Source organism: Onychostruthus taczanowskii, unplaced genomic scaffold (genome assembly GCF_017590055.1).
Source record: "Onychostruthus taczanowskii isolate IOZ18803 unplaced genomic scaffold, ASM1759005v1 scaffold4, whole genome shotgun sequence".
NCBI lineage: Eukaryota > Metazoa > Chordata > Aves > Passeriformes > Passeridae > Onychostruthus > Onychostruthus taczanowskii.
In genome coordinates, this window is record NW_024501459.1 from 19,712,039 (window position 1) to 19,735,876 (window position 23,838).

Here is a 23,838-nt window from a genome sequence, read left to right on the forward strand (position 1 = left end):
TTCCCTAATTCCAGACAAGTAATTTTGATATCTCCACCATTTGGTTCTTCTCAGTTCAATAACACCGTCAGCTCCCAACCCTTTTGCCATGATTTCTTCTCTGCCTGGCTCGTGGTTGTGCTTCCCAACCCAGGCATTACAGGGAGTTCTCCTTCTCATTTCAACTAAGAAAAGTAGATGGCAGAATCAGGGATTTCACTGATGTGATCCCACTCAATTACAAAAACAAAAAAGGGAAAACATGTTCTGCAATCACATTTGGACTCAAAATAGCAACATACAATTTCTTTGCTATTTCTATCCTCCATTCCCAGGCAGTACTCTACTCCAGGATCACATTACAAACACTTCCCTCTGGCTGTCTTTAGCTGAACTCTGCCATTTTTGCCTACTTTTCTGCTGACCTGGCTTCATTTTTCATGTCATGGTTCTTAAACAAGTAACAGTCAGTCACTGGCTACCTGCCCCCAGTGAAGCCTCTCTGCTCACACAGCTTCCTTCCCAGCAGCCCTGCCTGCTGCCCACTGTTTCATTGATGGATTTTTTTGTTTTGCTTGTCATATACCTGCAGTGAGCTTCCCCATTTCTTAGAAGTAATGTATTGTGAGTAATGTGAAGAGAAGTAATGTGTTGTGAGTAAACCTAGGAAATGCCCCTGGGTGAGCAGCACCTTTGCCATTAAACAGCTGTACCCAACACACCCCCCTGAACTGCAGGACAGCAGGTAGCAGTGGTGCCACCGCCTTATCTAAGCCATCCTAACAGTTTCTACTTCTACTCCCTTTCTGAAGTTCTTGGGTCCTTGAAACGAAAACAATCTGTGGCCAGAAGTAGCTGATACAAGGGATGAAGGTACAAAGGATGAATTCCATGTGAGGATGAATTTATCAATTATTGTTTGTACCTGTAAAAGGCAGGAGCACATCTCATGCCATCCTCACCACTCACCTCCTGACTGCTTACTACACCTTTTGCTTTAGCTTCTGAACTCAACCCATCTTGCTCCTTACAGATGTAGATAGATATAGATATAGATAATATAGATAATATAGATAGGGATATAAATACCTGCAAAGGCCAAGGCAGCAGCACTAGCTCTGGACTCTGTCAAGCCACCAGCTTTCCCTGGAGATAAAGGACACCTGCCCAACAGCATCTGTAGGAGCCTGTGTCAGAGCTACCAGCATCCATTACCCCTAGCTTTAGATATGCTGCTTAGAAGTGCTTTGGGGTCAGTTAGGGACCAGTCTGGGACACTCTACTGTCCAGCAAGCCAAGTTTTAAGTTTTTCAAAGATAAATACATTCCCAGAGCCAGATGAAAGTAGCTTTTACAATATCTACATTTTTGCTTTACTCTATACCCTGTTTCTACTATTTCAAAAGGCTAAAATTTGATTGCTACTGTCCTGGGAAACCAGAAACTGACTGAAGACCAGTTAAAACATAGTTGTTTTTTTCTGAGCCATCATCAAAATAGCATTGAGTTTTGCATGTTTGCAAGGGTACCAGAAAAAGAGTATCAGATGCATACATTGCTTCAACACCACCCTTCCACCCTCACAGGCACACACACCCAGAGCAGAGACCAGAGACCAGGAGGAACACTAAAATCTCCATAGAAGTATTTATTTTAAAAATAGAAGCTACAGCTCAGCTCGACACTGACTTGCAGGACAGTTGCCCGTGCTGATTCTTTGCAGGGGTCTGTGAAGCGTTGCCTGTAGCAGCCAGAGAGGCTGATAAACCCCTGAGAGATCCTGCAGGGTTGGAAGGACTCAGCACAGTGATTCGGAGGCAGCCAGCACCACCACTCTGTATTGACATTGGCAGGGCTGCATGGGTCCGTCAGAGAGAAACTGGTGACATCATGCAGCCTTCATCCTTCCACGGTGACCCACATCAAAGGCAGCTTAATCGCTGCCCAGAGCAATGGACATTCTGTAATGTACAATGAATCACGTTTTGAAGTCCTAGGAGGTCATACACAGCTCCTGGCAAATCCAGTGGAGGAAGGTGATGTGGATGACAACCCTTTACAGCAGATCCCAGAGAGACTGTAACTGATGATGAACTAGCCCCCTCAAAGGCTTAGCCCTGCATACTGTAATACCTGGACACGGATTTATCAGTAGCTCTGTAGGGACATTACACATGATCATGGTTATCTCAAGTGTTAATACAGCTCAAGAAAGAAAATCCTATTGTAAATGTTCTTGTAATGGTCAGAAATTACTAGGAAGGTTAAATCAGTTGAATATCCATGTTGTTGGATTCAGCTGCACTCAGCTTGGGACCCCAGTGATGTTCTAGGCTGCCTTTCCAGTCCTGTGAATCCAGGTCTGCTGGCCAAAAGGCACGGTCCTTATCCATGCCTTCCACCAGCAGCCAGCTCCCTTTGCTCTCTTGCTTCAGCAGTACTTCTGCACCAGCAAGGGCATAACAAAGGACCATTGCTTGCCTAGCCCTACCCTGCTCTTGAAGAACTGTGTAGTGTCTAATTGTATCTCAAGGCTAACTTGAAGCTATGCACTGACATTTAAATAGTGCTCTTTGTTGACCACTGTTACACATGTCCATTTTTGTTGACAATGTTACACACGGATGCACACTCATCTGCCTATAAAAATAATGTCCTTTTCATGATTGGATGGCAAAAAATGGAAATAAAAATGTTTGTGAGGCTCCCTTGCATGCCTAGGTCTGCAAAACATTAATTTAAAAATTGCAAAGTCCAGAATATGCAGGGGGATGTAGCATCCCTAAAGTTCAGTCTTATTGCTCACTGCCAGCTAGACCTATTCAGAAAACCAGGACTCTGTTTCAAGTGAAACATGAAGGTCAATATATTTTATTTCCCTGTAGAATTAAATTGAAATACAACATTCTCCATGGATGCTACCATGAAAAAAACAGACTCAGAAGACATCTGGTGGCCCTACAGGTGACCTGGATTCTCTAGTTTTGTTGAGGGGGTTGAATCTCAGTCTCTGATGTTCCAGGTTCTCTCCAAGGAAAAGTAAATTCCTTCTGGATGTGAGAAATTTACTCAGCAGCTTCATTTATGTAGTGCTGTGTTTTAGCAAAATGTTCAACAATTATATTTTTGGATGAGTCTGTGATTCTGTAAAGCATTTCCCACTAAAAGCCTCGTTCAGCTGGATAACAAATGTTTTATTCTGGTTAGTCCTACAGATGAACTCATTGGAGTCACACCTTGCCTGTCCACGAGTACCAGCTCCTGCTCCGCTTTAGTACATCTCAGGGAGGAAAGATCATAAACACAAGAGATGCAATGGGAGTTTCTGGATATCTGAAATCAGTTGAAGATATGTGGGATACTCTTAGGATGCAAGTGGATCTTCCTGCTGGTGCAGCTACCCCTCTCAAGTCCTTCCTGTGCAAGGCCAGGGCTTGCTGGTCATGTACAGCCACCGGGCCCACCAGCCCAAGGCACTCTGGATTCTCAGCATCTGACAACACGTGCAGGTACTTCAGTACTCTGAGAGCACTAAAGAGCAGAACATTGGTGAACAGCTGCCTGGGAGACAGAGGTGAGTGGAGACCTTTGCCTTTTTTTATGAGCATATTGCAGCTGCTGGCAGGTCTCTGTTCACTGTTGACAAAACAGCAGAGGAAAACAAAGGAGGAGAGGAGGGATGTGTCTACATCTGCAAGGGAGTGGGAATCCAGAGATTATTCACTGCAGCTGCAAGCTTCATCATGGGCAACTTCAGCAGGAAGAGTTTTCCTACTTGCCAAAAAGATCACCTCAAAGTGTTTAGTTGTCCCAAGCTGCGCTAAGCAAAGTAGAAATGTCATTATTTCTTTGATCAACAGTTCAAAGTGGGACTCAAAATACTGAGGCTGTTCGTAAACTCATTTTCAGTGGAACCTAAAAAAGTTAAGGGCAGAGCTTATTCAGTTCTGGTGGTTACTATTGGTGATCCACTCTCCCAGCCAGGTTCCAAACAGAAAATTGAGGATTTTCTCTAAAAAACTGGCAAGGTTGTCCCAAGCTGCGCTAAGCAAAGTAGAAATGTCATTATTTCTTTGATCAACAGTTCAAAGTGGGACTCAAAATGCTGAGGCTGTTTGCAAACTTATTTTCAGCAGAACCTAAAAAAGTTAAGGGCAGAGCTTGTTCAGTTCTGGTAGTTACTATGTGGTGATCCACTCTTCCAGCCAGGTTCCAAACAGAAAAGTGAGGATTTTCTCTAAAAACCTGGTAAATCACAGATTTCCTGAGTCAAGTGACAGAGCTGCTATTTGCATAAACCATTTTCAAAGTCCTTGTATGAGAGAAGAGTTTCTTTCTGGTCTGAATACGATCAAATCAGAGCATGGAACTGCTCACCAGACTCACTCCAACTCCTCTGGCCATCTCAAAGGCAAAGCTGATGGTTTGAGAGGAGCTAGGGACAGATTTCCCACTGACATCACTTTCCCAGCTATGGCAGGAAACCACGACGTCTTTATTGTTCAGGTGTTTAATGCAGTCAGAGCAGTCAGTAATAAAAAGTAATGACTCTGTGTATGTAACACGGACCAAAATCCAGTGATATGCAGTTCTGTGCAGTCCTCAGGCTCCCTCCATATGCTGCTGTCAGTTGCATTTCTCTGCTATGTAATTCTATAATGTCTTTTTCCTATGAAATATAATTGCCTGTGTCTTGTCCTGAAGATGGCAAGATCTCTCCCATGTACTGCAGGGCTCACTCTGTAAGGAGCTCCACAGAAAGTGAACACTGGAAACCATGTATATAAGATTATGCTGCTCCAGGCACTCCAAATCACGCCTACCTGCTGCCTCCCCTGAAACACATTCTCAGAGGTGCTATTTTCTACTACTACTGCTAGTGGGAATCCTCCCACCCTTTCTTCTTTCCTGTGTGATTAAGTCAACTTCCTTAGAAAAGCAGGTTTGCAGGAAGTTGTACTTTTGAGGGCATGCTTGCACTCCTCCTTAGACCTAGACCCAGTCCTAAGGCCTACAGACAAGTTTGGGTCTAGTACAGAGCACATCTGTCACTAAACCCCGGGGTCCTGCCCTAGACAATGATCAGTGCTGTGCAGGAAGCCTTCTGCAGTTCTGGAAAACAACCTCAGCTCCCTTTTGGAGATATAGTGGATAGGATGTATGTTCATGTTTTGACACAGTAAGTAGGATTTAATTGCCTCAGCATTGGACTTTTGGGCTATCTGAGATGCCCCAGCCAGTGTCACCTGGCCCCAAGCAGCTGGAGAGTGGAGTTTCCCATAAACCCTCTCCCCACCAACCACCAGAGGATGTCTTGGTGTGTCAGGGCCTCTCAAGTGTCACCAGATATCTACAGCTGGGAAGCTGCACTGGCTGGTTGGTGCCTTCACTAGGAAACTCCCAAGGAGAGGTTAGAACACAAGTATAAATGCTTAAATAGACAGTCATGGTTTATGGCTGAGCTACTTATTTTCTAAAATGGTTTGGAAGTGATTTTGTTGTCTGACTTAATTTGCAAACAGCAGTGCATCAGCTTACATATGTGAATGTGTATTTTTTTTTTCTCTGTCAGTGAGTGTGTGTGTACAGTTCCAGCACACAGATAACACTCAAAAAGCACCTAAGCAGGTGGAGATAATGTAGGTCTGGCTTGGCTCTAGATGTAGGTCTTAATTCCTTCAAAGTCAGGAGACGCTGGGAGCTGAGGTTTTGCAGCAGACAGAGCCCTGCAAACCTCAGCTTCACTTGCTCCCTCCTTCTGTCTCCCAATGCGGAATGACAGAAGAAAGCAAGCAAAGCTGATTGCCAAGTGGGCACAACCCGAGGGGAAAATTCCTCCTGGTCTCTGCAGGGGAGTTCATGTATATGCTGGTGCAAAAGGCCTACTTACCTCAATCTTTGCTTGTCCAGTTCCAAGTGTAATTAATTGACATAAAATCATCCAGCCATTTTTCAAATCCTGAGCCATTGTTTGAATCAGTGACCTCCTGCAGCACCAAATTCCACAGGTTGACTACATACTGTGTGAAGTAATATTTCTATCCATTTACTAGCCATTAATTTCTGACCTTTGGGAAATCTGAAATATGTATGATCATGTGAAGGATCCTGAGCCATTCATAGCTGTGTGTTGTGCAAAACACATTTGTTCGTTTAACCAAGTCCTGAGTTCATTTGGCCCCAACTTGAGCACCAGGCAAGACAAATTAGCCCAGAAAGCAAGAGAAATAGCAAGAAGCAATCTGCCAGCTGTTAGATGAGCAAACAGGGAGCTACAGAGATTCCCAGAGCCAAATTGTTATCTTATTTATGCTAGCATAAATCTAAAGTAACTGCACTGAATTACCCTGGATTTATCCTTCTGTAAAAGAGATCAGAATCTGACACTCACTTTGGAAATTTCCTGCCTCCAATTTCCATTCTTCCTAGAAACAGAATGAGACACCATTGTGCCACAGCTTTGTCAAATATTTCTTTACAGAAAAGTATCAAATAACCAATGGTTCTGAGGAAAAACAAAATCCCTTGCAAAACTTTCAATAATAAAAAGAAATCCCACTGTTTTACAAATCCAGAGGTCACAATACCAAGAGAACTAGACAGATTTAATTTTTAAAGTGTCCTTTGTCTCTTTGGTCCCTACAACTATCTGCTTCTGTGAAATCCGTTTTTGGGTCTCAGTCAATCCTAGCTGTGGAACTGAGTTTGATCAGTGGGAAACACAGAGAGAGAGCAGGAATGGAGATGTTGCAAATGAAAGAGAAAGAGACACATGCAGGTTTGAATGTGCTCTATAAATTCAAGGACCCTCTTGTTCTTTGCTTTATTTTCTCTTCTCAGTGTCCCTCGCAGTTTTATCACAAGGTTGCTGCAAAAGCAAAGCAGAACACAAATATTGCAAAAGAAATGCAGAGCAGGCTAAGTGATATAATAGTATGTTATTATGAACCAGACTGTCCTGAAAAGAAAATTACTACTTCCCTCATTTCTAGTAAAGTCCTCAGTGTATTTTTTCTCACACGTACAATTTTATTGCCAGGGTGTTTTATACGAGATGTGCTCAATTTGCAAAAGTAGTTCTGAAAAGTTTCTTAAATTATTACCTTGCAAAACATTCTAGGGCATTTAATTGAAATGGCATCACTCTGTTTTAAAACATTGTAGTGTTAAATAAACTTGACCTGTAGCACCAAAGCACTCATTTTTCTCCCTCTGCGTCATACCTTGAAATGTGTGTGTACAACACCCTGACTTCTCCAGCTGAAAAAGAAATGCAAGCCCCCATCAAAAATAATGACACTGCCACCTTTCCTCTTGTCACTGAGACTAATAGAGGAAGAAGCTTGAAGGAAGAAGTGGCCTCATCTTAACTGCCAGTGGAAAATGAGATTGAATGAGACAGGTATTGAAGTACACAATTGTGCTCTGGGTCCAGATCCCACGTGTGCAGTCCCCAGCTGGCAGCCAGCTCTGCCTGCCCGTGCCCTGGGGAGTGGAGGGCAGGAGTGGGGCAGGGGGATCACACCAGGAATGTGGGGTCAGGGCCATGGGCAGCAAGGGGACAATGCTCCCAGCAAGATCCGGGGTGAGCCAGGAGAGCTCACCGTCTCACAACCCACGTGTGGATGGGCTCCAGCTAACCCTGAGCCTCACAGGGGCTGGGGACGGCTCCAGCTGCCTGCCAGGAGCCGTGTATAGCTTTGCAAAACTCAGGAGGGCACAGCCCCTCATCCCTTCCCCCTCTCCACACTCTGATGGCTGTCCATCCTCCAGCACTGACTTTTTTTGGGGTCAGAATTAAAGAAGAGGAAGGCACAGCTCAGTGCAGTTACCCAAACTGCATAATTGTGCTGTATGTGTGAGGACCAATAAAACTATTAGCTGCTGGCACCGAGCCAAGAATCCATTAATGACAAACTGGTATCTCTCCAGGAATGTAAAATGTTTTATTAAATAAACACTAAAACCAGGAAACTTTCAACTTCTCTCACTAGGTAAAACTTCATTGTGACTCTATTGGAAGAAGGGATAGCCAGGAGGTGGGCAAGGAAACTTTGTTACACTGACAAAAAACAATTTAACAATTTAAAAGAGGAGCTGGTGTGCTGTGCTTTTACAGTGGTTTACAAAGCATGCTGAGTGAATATCAATGCTTTAAAGGGATCAACACGCTGACTAGATGGAAAGGAAAGAAAGCAGTGCTATGTGCAGGCAGAAGGTTCCATCATGCAGGAGAACACTCAGAATCAGCTCACTGAATTTTGTACCTTTTCCTATGTGACTGTTATTTACGGTTTTCCAGTGAAAGAGACCTGCAAATTGGAAATACAGACATTTAAGTTCCCACAATTCACAGGAGGCCAGGGAAGTGGTCACAGCACCAGCCTGACAGAGCTCAAGAAACATTTGACAGTGTTCCTAGGCACATGGAGTGACTCTTGGGGTGTCACATGCAGGAGTTGGACTTGATGATCCTGATGGGTCCCTTCCAACTCCGCATGTTCTATAATTCTGTGATAGCTGAGACACAGAAGGAATGAATCTCTTGGAATTCATGAGGAAAAGAGAAAGCATAGTTATACAGCTACTTGCAGGTGACGCCATTGAAAGGATCGTGGTGTACCAAAGGTGGGCTGCAGGATAGGTATTAATAAGGCTAAGGAGTGACTTAAATAATGGGAAGCTAAAGACAAAAACACATGACAGGAAATTCTGAAGGTTTTCAGGGACAAGACTCCTGTAAGAAATCCTGTGACTTTTTTAAACTCATGCACAGTCAAAGTCAGTGCAGAGAAGCAGATAAAATGTATATGCTGCCAGATAGAGCATTGCACAGAGATAAGAGAGCCGAAAAAGTATTGTGAGGGTCAGTGTAAGATAGTGTCACTCTTCTGGGAAAGAGTGGGACAGCCACAGGAATGTGAAACCTGCGGTGACAGTGCTGGGTGCAGCCCCAGTGGTGCCCCAGCCCCAGGCATCCCACCAGGCGTTCCATACTCTGCACAGTTTTGACTGCAGAGAGCCCATGGAGCTTCTCTCGCCCTTCAGCCCTGAAGTCAACCTGTCTGTTTGGCAACTAGTGCCCCAAATACACACAAATTCTTCCATCCAGGTCTTCCCCAAGGAAGGGACCTCTTTGATGAGTTCAGAGCATCCAAAATTTTAGATTGGCAGTTCAGATCTGAAACTGTTCCTGCAGGCTTAACAAATCTTTTCATGTCTGTTGTTCCTATCCTCTGTAGAAGAAAATCAGTCTGAGACAGAAAGAGGTGGATGTGGTTGCAGTTGCAGGCTGTGTATGAAAGGCACCTGTGTCACACTTCCATCCAGCTCCCAAGGCCAGCATAGGAGCCTGAGAAGAGTATTCAAGATATAAGAAGGCAGAAGGAGCAAGTCTGCCAGAGGGAATGTAGCTTGCCATCCCCAAAGGCAGTGTGCTTCTGCCAGGGCAAGCGCAGGAGCTACTGCTGGAACAGAAGTTGAGAGGCAGGGGCTGGTAGGGCTTGGGGGGTATCTGCAAGGGGTAGGAGGGAGAAGACTGAGAGGGAGAATAGAGCACAACTTAGATCAAGTCCTGTGGTGATTGAAATCCCAAGCGACAGGGTGCACTTTGGCCTAGAGGCAGGGGCTGGCCGAATGCTGCCATTCTGTGCTTGAAATTTACTCCCCCATTTGCTCTCTGTTGGTTTTTACACAGGATGCTCATCTGCACTGACGTGTAGCAACTGGCTTGACTGCAGCTACATCTATGAGGAAGAAAATGGTTTAGAGCCAGATCCTCAGCTGGAGTAAATCAAGCAGATGTGGACTCAGGCCAATTGAGACCATGCATGAGATCTTCCAGTTTCTCATCTCAAACTGTTATATTAAAGTAAACATAAGATACAGTAGCTCCCTATCTTTGCCTTTGTTTTGCACACTGATGTTTTGTCCAACTTCATGTGCCAGGGTAAATAGAAGGAAGGTGATCACATGAAAATTGTTTCCAAATTGCCAATGACTCACCCTCTCAGACACTTGTAAGGAAATATGGGGATAGTTGTCACCACTCACTGTTTTAGGAAAGCAGAAGCATAATCCATGAGACCCTGCAGAGGTATCAGACCTCAAAAGGTCTTTATAACTGCACCCCAGTGTACAGGACCTAAGAGCCAGCCCTGCAGGTACGAGAGGGTCTGGGCAGCCCTGCCCAGACACCACATCTCTTGAAGCTCAGTGGTGAAGAGATGCTGTGGCCCCACAGGGCACTGCCACAGGAGACCACCTGATGCTGAAATGAGAAAGCAAAGACCCAGCAATTCACTCTTTCTGGGGATTCTGCAGCATGCCACCATGCCACTGTCCATGTCACACTGCCACTGTCCATGTCACACTGAGCCACCTGAAGGCTGCTGTCACCTGTTTGGTAATATTTGCAGAGCTGGTGGGCTCTGTGAGGTGTTGGTAGGAGATGCTTTGACCTGCCTTTTCCATTAGCATCCTAGTGTGAAAGGGACCATTATACAGCTCCTTTCAGAAAAACAAAAGAATCCCTCAACACCATGGGCCCTCCACTGCTCAGGCAAGCCAACCAGAAAGGTGCTTTCATAGGCAGACAAAAGCTTCAAGTAGCCTTTGCAGCACTGTGGGTCTTGTACCTGGAAATCCAAGAGGAGCCACGGGTGTTCCAGCACACCATGCCCTGGGACAGATCACGGGCACTTCCATCATCTGCAGTGCCCAGAAGGGCACCCCACACCCCAGCCCATTCCTCTGAGACTGGTTAAATTGGCTTTTATGCCATTTTGAGAACTCAGGTGTGCTGCATGAAAAACAGCAGCTCTATATATAAAGGCATAAAGCCAGCTTCAGGCCCCTTGGCTCAGACTCCTTTGGAACCGTATTTCAGTGAGGAAAAGGTTGTAGATTAAAAAAATGCTGGGTTTTTTCCTCTCCAACAGCTTGCAAATAGTACAGAAGTATTCACTGGTCTGGACTTCCTGACTCCATAGAGATCATTCCTATGTACAGCCCATCTAATAAACTGATGAACAACGATTGTGGCATCCAAGGGTGGCCAGTGACTTGCTGGTCTGCAGCACTCAGGGGAGGCTCTTTGGTTTTCACATCTGGCCAAACTCTAACATTTGTGTGACCTTTCAAAATCAGGGGAACTTTCCATGAAATACACAGGCAGCCAAATATTTAGGTCTGCAGAGTTACTGTGGGACATTACTTACTTATCACAAACACAAAACTCAGGAGAGACAGAGCTGTCCAAAATTTGGATAGCATGTCAACTCTCCACATTAATTAACTTTCTCTATTATTAAATAGAAACATTATATTTGTCCAAGAGCTTAGTCAGAGCCTGAGTTTGATAGGAATAGATATCCAGCTCCATCATCCCAAGGTATTGATCAGGCCTTTCCTACAGCATTTATGTGCCCTAATTACAGATAGTGCTCTTCCTATAAAAGCACCTCTTCTCCTGTCACAGCAATGCTGAGCACTATTCCTCCACAAAGGAGGCAATCATGGAAACCAAAGTTTGTGTTTCCTTCCAGGGTCAGTAACAACACGTGCACCACACTTACCCCCCACCAGTGCAGGTGGTGTGACCCTGCACCACCACCCACAGTGGGCCACAGCCAGACCTGCCACCAACTGCTCCGTGGTGGCCTTTGGGCAGCTTCCAGCAGCCACTGTATTCCCAGGGTCACTTCACTGCCACATGAGGCACACTCCACACTTTCCAGCTGGGATTGCTTTCCTCACTTTGGAACAGGTGCTGTTTGCAGAGCTCTGACCTGCTTTGTTGCTCTGGCACACGAATCATCATCTTCTCATGGGGCATCTGCTGCCTCAGAGAGGTGACATGCTTACCTCCTTCAGCTCCTCCCCATCCTAAATGGGCAGCAGAGATATCCTCTGTAAGGTCCAGAACTGAGAAGGGCAGGGAATGGAGATGGCCATGAGCTCTTTGAACCCTCTTTTCTGCAGTAAGAGCCTTTCCCAATGACTGGACATGTTGGAAAGCCATGAACACCTCCATCAGCTACCCCAGGGTGCCCATGAATGCCTCAGGGGTGCATATGAGCCAAAACCCAGAGCAGAGTGCCCACTACACTTAATAACAACTGCTGTGGCTTTTTTTCTAACTTGACATTTATGAGCAGCTCCATCCCTCACACACTTCTGGGCATCATCACTGTTTTGATTTTGGTTTGATTACAAATATCCAGAACTGTGGCTGTGCTGTTGAGCTGTTGCTGCTCTTATAAGTGACATGACCTCCTGTCCCCTTCCAGCACAAATAGGAAGAATAAGAACCCTGCAATTTGTTTTCTACCTCCTCTTTTTAATTTTTTTAAATTTTTATATTGTTAATGAAACTAACATTTTAAAATACAGTGGATTTTTTTGCCCACGAAACTCAAACTTTGCCATGATCAGGCAAGTAAAGGGGACATGAATACACATGGAATATGTTGAAAACTGCAATGTATAAAGGCAGAAAATGTGTTGCAATTTCCATACCATCCATGCAGGACAACATCTGTCTTTTTTTTTTTTTTCTTTTTTTTTTCTTTTCTGTTTTCAGTCCTTATTGCAACATGAAAAACCTTTTAGAAATAGTCAGTAAAATTACAGTATTTCTTCATCAAGATACATTGCAGGCTGTCTGCAAAAGGAAAATGCTGAGCTGCTCCAGAATCTCTACCATGGGAGCTACTTATGCCTGCCCTCAGGTGACATACAGATTTCTCTGCTTCCCATAGCCTTCTAGGAAGAGTCTCTGAATTTGTGGAAACAAGGGATGAGTTGCACCATGCCAGTTATGTCACTTCAGGTGAAATAGGAGCCATCAGCAGGCTGGGGAACAGCCAGCATGGCTGAGCACGGTGTGTGGGTTTACTGCTCAGCCATGCCAGGGAGGTGTGCCTGGCAAAGGCACAGTCCCTGCTCTTGGTGTCATTGTCACGTCCCAGGGAGCCCCATGGCACACCGGGACCAGCACATTCACCTGCACCTGGCTCCTGCAGTGCTGAACATGCCAGGTCTCAGAGCATCCCAGCTGCCCCAGCCGCCCCTGCGGAGGAGGAGAACAGCTGCTGATTTGGAAAACAACACAAAAAACAGAATGCTGGGGTGAGAAGGGTTGCTGAGGAACTAAGCCTGTAATGAAATGAAAATGTTCACTTTTATTTAGAAAAATTTAAATCTTTAGAATTTTGTGTTTTCCTGTTTTGCTTGGCACATGGTATCTAAATAATAGAGAAGGCAGAGATGAAAAACCACAGAAAGTGATATTTTATCTCCATCCTTGTAAGAAACCTTCTTTAACATCAACAGTGAAATTTCTTTCAGTGATATTTTTTCTACATAAAAATCTCTTTTATTCTTCTTAGGAATATGTCTGTTCCAGTGAAGGGGCAGAGCTTTGCATCATAAAAAATTGTAGCCATATTTTATGCCAAAATAAGAAAGCAAAAAAAAATGCCTCTGAGGAAAGCTTTTTCTTTTGCATACCAGTCAGCCTCCACTTTTGCTATCAGGATCTTGCCAGACTAGTCTTTTTTGGGGTGTGGAATGGTGTGAATTGAACTGGCAGAATTCCAAGGGTATAGTCCACCTGAAGATAACGAAATTTGTGTAGCTATGACAGTGATGCTAGGCTTTAAATTTGGGAGTAAGGAAGGGGTGACTTACATGGAAAAAGCCACAAGAGGAAGAGGGAGAGGAAGGGGGAAATAGCAGATGCCATCATCTCCAAGAGGCCAGAGAAAGGACAACATTCAGCGTGGTTATTAGCAGCACAAGGTTTTGAAAATAAAACTAAGGGTAAGAGGAGTAGAATCTGCATAAGAAAAAGCAGAGGCAAAGGTGTGAGAAGGGGGCATTGTTAGCTTGATCACAGGAAAGAAATTATTTACTCACTGTGCTTGGCTGGGATGGAGCAGAGCAAGGTCAGAGCCTGGATGGGTGCAAGAGGGCAGAGTGGGTGATCAGCAGGCAGGGAACAGCAGCACTGAAAAGGATGATCACTCCAGGGCAATGGTTTATACTTGCTTCATTATTTTAAGTAGGCTGAGGCAGGTAATTACTGATGAGTCTGACCACGAGGTATTTAATAGTTGAACCACAGAAGAAGCTGTATGCACAGCCCACCTCTGCCTGGCAGAAGGCATAAGTTGATGATTAATAGAGCTTAAGGCACATCTCACTTCTCCCATTGGCCATGGGCCAAAATGAGCCCATTTGCCTGGAGGGATAGGTCTATCACGTACAACTCAGCTCCTGCTGAGTTAGGGATACTGTGAAATTATGCCTGCACCTTGCAGACCATGCAGGACCCAGGCAGAGCTGCAGCTCCTGTGTCCAAAGACTCCATTGCTCCCATCCAGATGCTCACTGCAGCACCGCAGCGAGAGTGAGCGTGGCACGGGCTGTAGGGGGGTGCTGCACCCAGGGGGATCTCCAGGTTCAGGGGATCCCTGGAGACATGGGATGCAGCCCCACAGTCAGGGGCTGGTGTCTGGAAGAAGTGCCACACCCTGAGGCAGCAAGGGCTGTTTTCCCTGGGGACAGGAGAGGCAGAAGGCATGGCCATCCAGGCTAAAAGCAGCCCAGCCTGTTTGCTGGCTTGTCCACGTGTATTTATGGGTGTAGATCTCAGCAATAGCTTTTTTTTTTCAGTTGCACTATGCTGATTGTGATAACAGGAGGCTTGATTGTGAACAGCACTACGAAACCAGTGAAATAGATGTAAGTATTAGCTGATACTCAATACCAGGAATGACCTGTCTTTTATGTCCTCTCACTGTTCTGGTGGAAGCCTACCAGAATGCAGGACACATGTTTTCCAACTCAATAGCAGGTATCCAGCTGGAGAAATGTGTTTCCCTGAATTATAGCCATATGCTATATATCCCACTTCAACATATCATATCATGTTCCATCTGCACAGAATTTGACACTGCACAAAACAATCTGCTTTGAATTCAAATGCATATACTTCCTCACACAAAACAAAACCCTCTAGCTAGGCTATGAGTCTAAATGCCCCAGAGCTTCTGGCAAAGCTTGTGCCACAAACAGAAAGGACCAGAGCCAAAGTTGTAGGGAGGAGAAGGCATTATCTCTGGGCTGTTCCATCTGAAACAAATTCTACCTCCACATCAAGGAATTTGTCCTGGTGGTTGCTGATGGAGAACAGAGCAGAACCCAGAGCAAGAAATATTTGCAAACCCACTAGGACTACCAAGCTGTACACAACACAATGCCCAGGAGTACATCCTCCTGGCTTTCTCTAAGCTACTCTGAACCTCTCACACCTGTAGCAGTGTGATACTTAAGGGGCAGCTAGAGAGTAGATGCCTCAGCAACTTCTAATACCATAGCTCACATAATTAGAGAAAAAATTGGGTTTTGTTGTTTTTCAAGCAAATGTGACTTTCCAATTATCTGCCACACTTCTAATGGCCCCAGGTTAAGCCCATCTTCCTTGCCATCTTAGGCATTCATCTTAATGTAAAGAGTACCCTTCTTCCTGAAATAAAATGTGAAGTCAGAAATACTTGAGCAGCCTCTAAGTGACGAACACTTCTCAGTTTCCTCTTTCTCTCTCAAAACCTTTCAGGCACACCTACAGTAGATGCCTAACATTTCATGGCTCTGCTGCCTGTTTTGTCATGAATTTGTTTGCATTCTCCCCCTGCAAAACAGCCTTTGGCAGAGATACATCCCAATTTAAATAGGTTTTCAGATTCTACTCTAAAAGAACAAAAAGAAAGAGCAACCGAATAATAGAAAGAGTTACTACAACTTCAGCACTGTTAATGAAAATATTCTGCTTGTAGAATATTGACAAAAAGGGACAGGAGTATGGTTTACAGAATTCCAGCTCTAGATTATGATAGTAATTTATTTCTCTCTAAAATAACAAAGGAAAAAACATTTGGGAGCTTGTGTCATTCTGGATGTTCATCTTCACTAATCAAAAATGTATGTAAGAGGGTTGATCAGCAGGTATGCTGTACTCTGTTCACAGCTGTGCCAAGGGCCTGCAGACACATATGCCAGAACTGATTACCCTCATGTCTGCAGGGTTTCTGGTTCAAGATGGACCAGATTTTTCATTGCCTTTATTTGTCTGGTCACAGTAATAACCAATACTCCTCTCTAGAGCTCCACATCTGAACCAATATGAAATAAATGACAAACAGAACAGCAATGTTAGATTAAAACTCTCGAGGACACAAAACCTAGTTTCTGAAAAGTATTTCAGAGTCAGCTGTAGGACACAGCTGGCTGCAGAACATCTGCTGGAAAGTGCAGATAACTGGTTTTAGGCTGATTGAGGTTTGGGAGATTTTTGACCAGAATTGGCATCAACAGCAAATTGTGCCTGGTGAATTCACAGAAGCACATTTTTGTCATACTATGACCCATTGTCTGGTTTATGATGGCAACAAGAAGCTCTCACCCAGTGCCAGACCCCATCTGAGTAGAAGTGAACAAAGGGACTGCCTCACTGTGAAGCATTCATCTAGCTGCATCAAACATAATGCCTCATATAAAATTATGAGAGACATTTATTCTCTGCACTCAGCAGTACTGACATCCCAGAAAACTCTGCTCAGCACTACTGACATCCCAGAAGGCATACAGTCCAGTTTAGGTGCCACAATAGGCATCAAAATAAATCCCCTTTTCCCCATTTAGAGAGGAAAATTCAGATCTGTATGTCTCAAGGGAGAAAATTGCAGATGAGTGGATAATAGTTTTTAGTTCTCCTCAGTGTCAGGCAGTTTATGATGTATAGATCTCAGGCGCTGTGGCACTGCAGTGTTCTCCACACAACAGCACCTTGGGAGCTCTACTCCCTCCTCTTTTGATGGCAAGGGACTGAGCAAGGCCACCCTGGAAGACATAACTGAAAATACTTTTCAGAACACACAGAGAAAGAACTGGCCCTGAGTGAGTCTTACAGAGGTACTCGTTGTGCCCAGGTGTACTGACGCCCCAGGTCACGTTAGCCTGTGGCCAGTAGGCTACCAATGATCCAGAAGATACCAGAACATGCCCTGTTAGATCATGATCCCTAAAACTGGGCACAGCACTTTACCTGAGCCCTCAGTAGTCTAGATGTCAGAATATTTCTGACACCTAATATTCTCATTTACTTTCTGGAATATCCTAGGCAACTAAATGAATCGTTCATTACCTTGTATTCAGAACTCATTTCACTATACAGTCCAGATTCTCTCTTGTATGAGCATTATTAGCTAGGATTTTTTTACATTTTGCTTGATGTTATCCTTTCTTAAGTGTAGTATTTTGCATAAAGTGCTTAACTGTATATTATTGTTATTACATTTCACTGTACTTACACCCAACTGTCCCTTTAGTGTAGCAAAATCATGTTGGAAACTTACATGCTTGAGTTGCATGTCACTCTTACCAAGAAGAACATGGGACTAATTAGATATGATTTGTTCTGGATAAATTCACACTGGATATTTTTATCCCATCATCATTCTGCAGTTGCTATTTTATGAAGCACTTGAATATTTTGCAGTAATTCCCAAAGTATTGGAGGCATCTGAGACAGGTTGGCTGGTCTGTAATTCTTGCTACCTTTTAAATATTTTGTGTTCCTAAATGCACTTGTTAATATTTCAGAAATTCCTGTGGTTAATTCTTTAATTATACCAGAGTAAACTTCCTCAGGACTTCCTGGTCTGAGTATATGCCCTTTATTCAAAGGTTCCTTCACTTCTCTTCTGTGAGCTGCATTTCAATTCCCTTGCTAGTTCTAAATGTGTTCAGCCCCTCAGATCAAGTGACTCCTACTTGCAAAGGTGGTGTTTCACGCTTCAGCCCACTCTGTCATTTGTCCTTTGTTTAACATTCCCATGAAGTGATAATCCTTTCCCCTTTTCCCTAATTTCTTTTTCTGATTCCTTTTTGCACTCTTTATACTTCAGTCCTTCCCTTTTACTTATCCTAGTAGCGTCTTTTCTCACTTTCTTTATGATGGGTTTTTGTCAATAGATAACCACACAACTTCTGACTCAGACCCCTGATTTTCTCCAATGCTGTCCTCCTTGCCAGCAGAATCAGTTCCTATAAGACCTTTAACTAAGGATTCCTTCCAAACTCCCTGTTTTCTTAAGATTCTTTCTCCTTTAGGCTCCTCCCTTCAAAACTTTCCCTATCAAATGCCCAGAGTGAGGAAATCTGCCATACAGGAGTAATTTGGTCTTGCTCTCTTCCTTCAGAGACACATGAGCTCAAACTGTTTTCTAGAAAGTTTCTCTTTATTAATCATATGTATCATATCTTATCTGGCCCATAACTGCCTTAATGCTTTGAAAGAAAGAGTTGTCCAAACACATTCCAAAAACTTGAGGAACTTTTTGTGCTGTGCTGTTTGGTTTTGTTTTGTTGGTTTTTAAATTTTCTGACAGCAGATAATCTGGTTTGATAAAGTTAAATTACCACTACCTCATATCCTCATGACACTCCCAAAAGTTGCTCAAAAATGTGACATCAACCTCCTCCTCATTCAGTAATCTTTAGCAGGGTTTTACTGTTCCTCTGTTTCATCTCCAGCCACTCTGTCCTTCCCTCTTTCTGGCCTTCTATACATTCCTAATATAGCAGAAAATACTCTTCCCTTTTTCACTGCCTCTACTTCCTACACAGATTATACTCTCTCTGCTAATATTGAAGTGCCACAATTTATTTCACTGAGCCTATGTGATGCCGATTAAACTGTAGCCTTTGTTGTGTCCCAAGACTTCTTGTTCTTCCTGTTTATTCTCCATACTCTTACCATTAGAGTGAAAACATCTCAGATGTTTGGCAGGTTGCCCTTACATTATCCCTTTCGTTCTTCTATGGCCCTCCTGCCATTTCCCACTTCCACCAATGAGTTGTCAACCAGACCTCTACTTTTCTTACTCACCTGAGGTCTCTCCTGCCCACTCACTCGAGCTCTGCTGTCCTAGGAGCATTTTCACTCATTTTTCTCCAGTAATAAAATTCTCACATTCTGGAAAGCAGTGTTTTTTTTCACTGATTTAACAATGCTCCATGGGATGGAGATTCTCCCTAAGGTCTTCCCTAAAAATGGTGCAGAAAGTTGTTAGTAGGAAAGCAGTCTTATCAGATAAAGGTCCACAGTGCAATTTCAGATTTCTCAGTTCCAGAGAGGGGGTTGACAGCACTCATAGTTTAAACAAACCCTAGTTTTGTCAAAATGTTGGCACACAGGCAAATATAAAGTCCCATGCTCTGCATCAGGCTGATGTGCAAAATTAGGTCTGGGTAAACCGTTTCTAATTCCCAACAGCATCATACACTAAGCAGTAATGTATATTAACCAAGACAGTGGTACTTTTCAAGGCTGCAGTCATCAAGCAACAGGCAGGTGATGAGTGTAGCAGGGACAATATGTTGATTCTCCTCCCTCACAGTTATGAACAGCTGGAACATCCTCAGTTTACAATGGGTCTGACACTGCAAAGAAACAAGAACAAATATTTGGAAATCTAATCACATAATATAGCTGAACGCTGACAAGAGGACCCTGCTCTAGGGGAATATACGCCTTTATAGCACATGGTTGCTATGTGAGAGAACAAATTACACGCTATGGATACCTGCTGTCCTGCTGCCCAGCCTCTGAATGACTGACAAGGGTGAAGTTCAGTCACTCAACTTCCTCAAAGCTTCAGATGTGCTTCTGAAGCAAAGATAAGAGTTTATGAAGGAGGAGGTTTCATACTATGTGATCAGCTGAAATAATATTTGAGGTTAAACACTGAGTTGTTAAAAATCAACATACGTATTTTATAAATGCAGTAAACAGACCAACCTCTCATCTACATGGAGATAACAAGCAGGAAGACTGGATCTGTTCTTTATGGGGAATTTCCAGCTTTTCAACCCACAAAAAAAAAAAGGATTTTCAGAAATGCCCCTCTGACAAATACATGTAAGAGGGAGTCTGTGGTCCAAAAAGGAGCTTACTTATAAAAGGGCTTGAGTCCCATGCTGTTTTTTTCATTCATGTACTCAGAATCTGTTCCAATGCACATCTACACTTCAAGGATGAGTCAGTGATTTTCTTGTGCTTGAGCAGCACAGCCAGTGTGATGGATGAATTGTATAACGTCTGTTGATAAGTATCACACCATCAGCCAGACCAGCTTCAGCTGTCTTCTGTCCCTCGTTGTCTATTCCCACTATTTCATAGATTCTGCTCCCTCTTCTGGCCAGCAACATAATAAAAGAAATAATTTCCCCTTTTGAAATGTGATTTTGAGCATGGGGAGTTGAGAAATGGAAAAGAAACTTCATATTACTTTGGCAGGACAAAGAGATCTGAGCTGTGTATCCACTGCATTTCCATATTTGGATTTCTCTGTAACAAAGGCTTGCAGTATTTGTAGTTAAAAAAAAAGCTGAAAAAATAATTACAGGTATTTTTGCTATATTTTCAATTTACTGAGTATCTCTTGGGGAGAGGGCAGGAGAGCGGATGGGAAGTGCAAGGAAAGAAATACCATCGACCAGCTTTGCTGCATCTATTCACTTCTCCCTCTCAGCATGATATTGCTCCTTGTTGAGATTTGTGCAAAAGAATACTGCAGACCTAAAAAAGGAAGTGAGCAGAGATCCCATCTTTAGGAATAGCAGACATGCCAAAATGGGTTCAGATAATGTTATATTAGCTACAGCATGCACACCACATGCTCAAAAAGGTGTTTTCTCTTCTTCAGTAAGCAGTATCCAAAAGGTGCAACTCCAAAGCAGATACTGCAGTTTATAACTATCTTTGCCTTTTTTCTGGTTCTCCACTCCTCTTGGAGGTTACCAACCACAGGCATTGGGACAAAGGGCTTTCAAACACTGTTTGGCCATTAAAGACATCACCAAAAATTCAGCTAATGTAGAAGAAGGTACAAATTGCACTACCCTGTACACCCAGGAGAGAAAAACGTTGCCTCTTTAACAATTCCCTTTGGTGCAAGTTTTCTTAGGCCTCCCACAGTTGAACTTTGCCTGATGAAGCTCCCCAAAGCCATGTCTGAGGCGGAGCAGAAAGGACAACTCAGTGACAGCACAGCTTGCCACCATGCGTGTGGTGAATGGGCTTGCAACAGAAGCGATATTGGTTTTTACACGGAAAGGAAATTGCATTGAAACTCTCAGTGTATGGTTTTAGCCAAAGCATTGTCTGTACACACAATAATTCATTTGCTCAACAGACAGCAAAATAAAGAGAAGATTCATTCAGCCTTCTCTAGCTGACAATTTTGTAAAATTTCAGATTTTAGATCATGTTCATTTCCAGTTGACAATGTCTTACATATCTCAATTACCTTTCCTCAGAGAGTATAGTGCAGCTTGTTGGACACCATTTGCCCATTCTTTCCCTCATAAAGAGAGCAGAGTCTTGATCCACAGCAGAAGACTGAACTGGTGTGGTCAGAACAGCAACCAAATTTCACACCAGTCAGGACTCTGCACATGGCGAACCTGGCTTTAGAACTAAAGCCCTTTTTAAGCTATAATTTCTAAACGTACTATTAGTAATGAATTTGAAACACTATTAAGTACTAGAAAGCAGTATTCCTGTGGCAGTTGTGCCAACTCTAAGGCTGGAGTCTTCTACAGGTGTCTGAGCTGCTGCTATTCAAACACTCGGGCCCGATTCTGCACTCCTTTGTTCAAGCACCAGTCCAAGGGAGTGAAAGCTGGTCAGAGAAAAACGTGTGGGATCAGATCTTGTGATATGGCAAAAAAATTCCACTTTCCATGAAAGGAACCTTGTTTTCAAACACATTCCACAAGGTGAGCAGCTCTTTCAGCCCTTCTGCATATAAGATGAGGCTTTTATTTTTTTTCCCTGAGAGTGGGGCTCACAGCCCCCAAGCTGCCTGTACCACTGCTGCACACATCACTGAGAGAGGATCCTTCTCTTACTGAAACAGCTACTCATTGAATAGTTCTTCATTATCTAAGAGATAGCCAGGAAATATTTAATAAATATATTACCCATTGCATCAAAATAAACATCATTTATAAAACATTCATTGTCTTTTGCTCATCATCATCATACAGTGTATATTAATGACCCCAGTACAGATGAGATTTACAAACGTTTGCCTGAATTTTTCCCCTTAATGCATTCTCCCACTTACAATAATCATTGCATAAAAACACAATGCAGCTTTATGCCACTGGTATATACCAAAGACGAAACTAAAGATCTTGTGAGAGTACAGAAAGTCTTCAGACAGGAGGAATGGCTTTAGGTGCGCCTTCAAGTGGCACTTGATCCAACTCAACTCTGCAGCATTTTAGAATTAGAGCCAATATTTACTTGAGAACTCAGAATTACTTAATCAAATAATAGAACATATAAAAGCAAGCTGACTGTTTGGAAAAAAAATGTTTAATAATACAATGATAGTTGTAGTATCGTCCAGTAAAGGTGTATTGTAAAAATGTTCTGAATATTAATTTACCTCAGATATCTTTAGAGTTGTAAATACTTGCATTATATTGAGGTAGACAGTAAAAAAAATTATTTTCTCCATTATTAGCACAGAATTAAAATCTTGTAATAATATCTTAAGGAAATGATAATGTTAAGTAAGGATGAAATATTTGATTAATGCTTAATTCTGTACAACTCAAATATAAACTTTTAAAAATATTAGAAATTATAACATTTTGAGTGCATATCATGTTTTGTACATCAAAAAAGGAATGCATGTTGTCCATCTCCATTTTGCACTTTTCAGTCTGTTTAAATAAACAAATATTTACAACTTTTACATGAACAACAGTGCATCCAAAGCAAAATGTGCATTTTAAATTAATGCTCCTGGTCGAGTCTTTTTATTAGCATTTTATATTATTATTCTCTTCTCTTTTTTATCTTTTTCCACAAGTTTGTAGCTCTGCAATACCAGATAAGCCAACAATTCTAGAAATCGGTGGGGGAAAGCCTGAAACTACGAACAAAATAATTACATTAAGAAAGGGCTAGGCATGGCTTCGAAGTGCACTTTCCTCAGGTGAAACCAGAGCTGAGACCAAAGGTGGGAAAGAACCAGAAATCTTACATAAAACGCCTTTTCCAGCACATTTGCATATAATACTGCTGCAAATTGCGAGGGCCGTCGAGACACAGCTACCCAGAGACCTGGCAATGGCATCCTTGCACTCTTCGTGGGACCCGAAGCAGTTTCCTTTCCAATCCACCCCGGTTGTGCTTTCTGTAACACTTCGCTCTTCACAGTTTGCTGTCTTAAAATAAAACCTAGCTGATAATTACAATCTTAAGCAACTCTCGGTTTTCTTTTTTTCTCCTTTTCTCTTTTTTTTCCCCCTTGGGGGGGAAGGGGGAAGAAGGGGGACGGGGGGGGGGCCGTAGGCTATTTCTGGCTGGTAAGCTTGCAGGAATGTGAAAGAGAGAGGGCAGAAATGAAACAGCCCTCTTCAGAGCAACTTCAGAGAGAGGGATCAGTCTGCTCCCTCTCCCTCCCCCGACTCTTTTTGTACTTGGTAAATTGCCTTCACCTTTGGAGGGAGGAGGATAGATCGCCAGATAAACCCCGGGGGAAGAGAGGGGAGCGGGAAAGGGACCGGGCGGGGGCCTCGCCGCCTGCCCGCCCCGCTCGCCCTTCCCCGCCGGCACCGCGGGCAGCGCCGCGGAACCCCGGCGCCCCGCCCGCCCTCCGCCGTCCCCTCCGCCCCAGCCGCGCTCGGCCGGCCGCGGGACGGGGCCCCGCTCGCCGCTGCCGCCGCACCTCCGCCAGACGCAGACCCGGCCGCCGCCGAGGGGCGAGCCGC